The sequence below is a fragment of the Fukomys damarensis genome, unplaced genomic scaffold (genome assembly GCF_012274545.1).
Source record: "Fukomys damarensis isolate Sample0158 unplaced genomic scaffold, DMR_v1.0_HiC HiC_scaffold_11, whole genome shotgun sequence".
In the NCBI taxonomy this organism is placed as follows: Eukaryota; Metazoa; Chordata; class Mammalia; order Rodentia; family Bathyergidae; genus Fukomys; species Fukomys damarensis.
In genome coordinates, this window is record NW_022900923.1 from 41,941,463 (window position 1) to 41,946,277 (window position 4,815).

The window sequence follows — 4,815 nt, forward strand, 5'->3', positions numbered from 1 at the left end:
GGCCGGGCCTTCCTGGGCCTCAGTGTCCTCCCCCTGTGGAAGGGGGAAATGCTGCCCTCGTGTCACCGGACCAAAGCAGGGTCTGGTTTTTGTTTTTGTTTTTAAAGGTTTTCATTTAAATAAAAAAATTGTTACAATAAAAGGCACATGGTTATTAATCTCCCTCAAAATACTCCCGCCTCTCTTCGAAGCAGTTCTGAAAGTCCTCTTCCGTGAGCATCTTTAGGAGAGGTGATAAAAAAAATACCTTGAATGCTGCTGCCCAGTGCCACCCAAAGGAAAGGCAGGCTCTAAAACACAGGGTCCTCACCCAAATTATTCACCGGATCTGGCTCCGTGTGACTCCTGGTTCTTCCCCAAAGTCAGAACGGCCGTGAAAACGAAAAGTTACCAGGGATCGAACTCGGGACCTTGCGCTTGTGAGGCAGGCACCAGAACAACTGAGTTAAGTTCCCAGCCCTAATGAAACGTTTTGGATTCAGTATACCAAGGCAGCCACAACAGTGCAATTAAAACATCCACCGAGAGAGAGAGAGAGAGAGAGAGAGAGAGAGAGAGAGAGAGAGAGAGAGAGAGGGAGAGAGGTCCAGAGCTGCTTCAGAAAGTGGCCAGAAGAATGTGGAATGTGTGCCCGAAGTGACAGGGGGCATTGGGGGGTAGTGTCTATGTGTCTTTTAAAAATGTAAGCATCCCTCGCCTTTTCCAGGCACCCTGGTGCACTGCTGTTGGGCTGCCTTCTTGGGCTCTCCTAGCACACCATTCTGGACATGCAATACTCCGTGTGCATTCGTGGAGCTCCTACTCTGCCCATCACTGAAGAGTGCTCTGTGTCCTGGGCACCAGCCAGATGGGTGAGTGGCTTTTCTGCTGCTGCTTGTTCTCCTGGACTGCATTTTAGGACCCCCTGAGGCCACAGAGCGTGCGGCCGTGGGTCATCCTCTGCTCTGGCCACAGGAAAATGTAAAATCTTTTTTTGGCTCAGTGCTCTCCCAGGACGGTGCTGGATTTGGGACACGGGGCAGCTCTGAAGGGACTCATTTAAGATCCGGGCATGAGGGCAGGAACAGGCGAGCTGAGGGAAGGTACCGCATCTGGCTGTGTGGCCGGGAGGACCACATGGGAGGGGTGACGGCCTAGTGTTCCATGCTGGCTTTTGACCTCCACTTGGAGAAATTGCTGAGAAAACTGCTGCAGGCTCTGTAGCAGGCTCACAGGGCTCACAGGGCTCACAGGGCCCAGGGTGCTGGCCGAGGAGAAGGCTCGCTCTGTCCCAGTCAGCTTTTTACCCAGCCAGGTGAAAACTCACTTCTTCCAAGAAGCCCTGGATTCAGTCTCAGCTGTCACACCGGGGACATGGTCCACAAAGCACCTAAGCGGGACTGGGGAGGACCCAGGTGATTGTTCACACTGAGGCTGCTACATCTCAGTCCCTCTTCTTTCGGTCCTGCAGGAGGACTGCGAACACCCAAGATGGACTTGTGATGCAGTGGAAGAATCCTGGACCGGGAATCCTAGTACTTAATGGTCCCGGGCCTCCCTCTGAGCCTCTGTGCTTTAATCTGCAGAAGGGGACCCGGTCGCTTCCCTCCGGGCCACACGATGGTACAGGAGATAAATAAGAGGAAGGCCAGGCCTGTGATTTCCCTGTCGGTCCACCTAGAAACCCCCCGCCATGGAATGTATGTCCGCACAAAAACTCCATAGCAGTGACTGTTCACAGAGGCACTGTTCATAATAGCTGAAAAGAAGAAATGGCACAGATGTCTGTCCACTGAAGGATGATAAACAAAATGGGGTACGTCCAAGGGGTGCGGTCTTGCTCAGCCGCTAAAAGGAATGACATACTGATGAAGCTTGAGGACGTTATGCTGGCTGCAGGGAGCCAGCCGCAGAGGACCATAGGCTGCATGAGTCCGCTGGTACCCTTGGAGGCAGAGTAGACTGGCGGTTGCCTGCGCCTGGGTGACTGCTGCCGGGTGCAGCTCTGGAGGGAGGTGAAGAAAATGTTCTCAAGTGAAATTATGGTGAAGGTTGCACTATTCTTTAAATATAGAACTCAAAACCATTGAGTTGTACACTTTAAATGGGTGAACTTTACGATATGTAAATTATATCTCAATAAAGCTGTTAAATTTTTTTAACTGGGTGTTCTGAATTTAATCTGGTGACAATAATTGGTGAACATTTTGGTCATTTCTACTTTTAGGCTGCTATGAATAATGCTGCTGTGAACTTCTGTCCTGTTTTCCTCCCTTCTTTCTCCCAGTCTCTCTCCTTCCCTCCCTCCTCCCACCCCCTCTCTCTCTCTGTCTCTCCCTCCTTCCCTCCCTCCCTTCACACCACCCCCCTGCAGTACTGGAGACGGAACCCAGGGATTTCATCTTCAGCCTTTTGAAAAAAAAATTTTTTTTTTGAGACAGGGTTGTTTTAAGTCACTAACTTGCCTGGGCTGGACTCAAACTTTCCACCCTCCTGCCTCAGCCTCTCAGAGGGCGGGGATTACAGGTGTACACAGCCATGCTTGGCTCTGCTCCCAGGCTTGAGGACCTCACTCCTCCTGGAAATGTGAAAAAAGTGATTAAAGGTGCTGCTTGAGGGGTGGGAAGGAGTGAAGGGGGAATCAGGGAGTCTGCATGCCAGGCTGCCTCAGTTCCAGTAGGAGTCACATGATCTCCCCTGCCTCAGTTTCTCCTTCTGTTCAGTGAGGGGAGGGAAAGCACAGGATCACTGCTTCCTGCCCTGGGAGGCAGTGCTGAGGAGTCTGGGAAGGGGTGTGTGTTGGCCGGGAGGGGTGGGCTGCGTGCACTGGTAGGAGCTCAGATGGCCATCACTTGGCCGAGCCAGCCAGGGTCTTCAGGCGGTGGTGGGTGGCAGGTGGATTTCCCAGAGGCACCTCTTTGGCTACAGACAGTGCTGGGAAGCCAAGAAACCCATGGCTGGCGCCTTGTGGGCTGAGTCAGGGTGGGGGCCGGGCAGTGCCGCCAGATGATGTGAGCTGGTGCCGGGGAAGACAGTCTTTAATTGTGTGCAGCGTGGCTGGCAAACACTGGCTGTGTGTTGGGCTGAGATGGGATTTGGGCAGAGCCTTGGGACCGTCCAGGTCTGTGAGCAGGCAAGGCCTGTGTCCAGCCAGCTGTCAGGAGCTGCTCAGGTGCTCGATGAGCGGGGAGGTCTGTTCTTGGCCTCTCCTCGCTCTGATTCATCTCTCTACTGCTGCTTCCTCCCTGGGGCTGTGAGCATGCTCAGATCTCCCTGGCCTAAAGCCAACCTCTCTGACCCCCCTCCCCTGCAGCTAGCCGCCCATACTTTGTTCTCTTCCCTGCCTGGCTCTTTCAAAGACTAGTCTGCACCCACAATTTCCATCGCTGCCGCCTGTGGCAGTGTAACCCTCGAGTGGCACTCATACACCCAGCCATCCCCCGGATGCTTTTGAAATCTCCACTCCCTTCTCTGCCACCAAATCCACCCAACCCTGCTGCTTTCCAACTGCTCTTCTGTGCACCCCTCACCCCCAGCGGCCTCTTCTGTCCCGGGGCCTCCACTGCCACCTGCACAGAGGACCCAGCTGCAGCACCCAGGGCCCCTTGGCTATTGCCAGAAGCCTGTTGACCCCTCCTGGAGGCACAGACCACCACCCCTCCTTGGGCAGGAGTGCACTCCGGTCCTGTCCCCATCCCCCAGGTCAGCCTCTGCTTTCCCAGGACCCAGCTTTGCCTCACCATGCTGCCCTGGCTGCTGCATTTGGGTGGCCAAAGAGCCCAGAGCCCTCGCATGCCACACCTCTCTTGTTCTTTCTCTCCACTGCTTCCTCTTGTGGTTAGCCTTTCACCACCTCTGACAGGGCACTGCGGCTGCCGACAGGCTTCCTCGGCCATGGTCACAGGGTGATCTTCCTAAATTAGCATCTTGCAGAGTCTTCGGGCTCCTGCTCAACACCCTCACAGGCTTCCAGATACCGTTAGACTGTTCCACGAAGTTTGTCTAGTGACTTAGTCCTCCAAAGTCACTTTCTGGTAAGTAAGTAGGCAATTCTCCTTTCAGGGGTGGGAGGACTGGGGCTCAGGAGCTGAGGGGAGGGGAGGGGCTGCAGCCTGCCCGGCGCGAAGAGGCCACTGGGACGGCCGAGGCTTCTGGCTTTAACTTGGTGCGTGGCTGCTGCTTCCTTCTTCCTCCCCTGGCCTCCCTTCAGCGATGCGCCCCTCCGTGTGCCTGGCCGAGTCCCTGGGCCTGCCCAGAACACGGCAGGCAGTTCCGGCCGCCCTTGCTCAGGGTGCCTGTTGCTTCTGTCTGCCCACGAAGTCCTCCCCCTGCCACCTGCCGGTCCCACCCCTTGCCTGGGCCTGGACCTGGACCAAGCATTGCTCTCCTTCCAGCTCTGCCAGCCCTGCACACTTTTCAGTCACTCAGGGCACCTGTGACACAGGGTCTCAAGCTCCAGCTACCTAAGCGGGCTGGCCACCAGCCCCCATGTTCTAGCCCCTGGAAAAGAGCCATCTTTTTATGGAAAAAAAAAAAAACCCCAAATTTCATAATCAAATAGTAAGAGAAAATCAACAGGTATTATACTTTGTATTGTTATCCTCAAAGTAGGTTACTTAGTACAAGACAGGAACAAAAATAATTCTTACAAAAAAGGAACGAATAACATAAAACTTGCTCAGCAATGAACTAAAACTAGTAATAAAAATGAAACCAATTAACATATACATTGAAATATTTTGGAATTTGGAATTTGGGGAAGTATTTGAACTTCTTCCTACTTCCTATTTATTTCTCTTCCACTTTCCCTTATGTTTGTGATATATATATATATAT

The 4,815-nt window shown here is 53.4% G+C and overlaps 1 long non-coding RNA gene across 1 annotated transcript in view; it reads left to right on the forward strand.

Moving 5' to 3' along the window:
• The first annotated feature begins 3,844 nt into the window (after nucleotides 1–3,844).
• LOC117285597 overlaps nucleotides 3,845–4,815 on the forward strand; it is a 2,656-nt gene continuing 1,685 nt past the window's right edge. The window contains exon 1 of the long non-coding RNA XR_004516673.1: nucleotides 3,845–4,013. This is a non-coding gene — a long non-coding RNA (uncharacterized LOC117285597). The remainder of the gene's footprint in view (nucleotides 4,014–4,815) is intronic.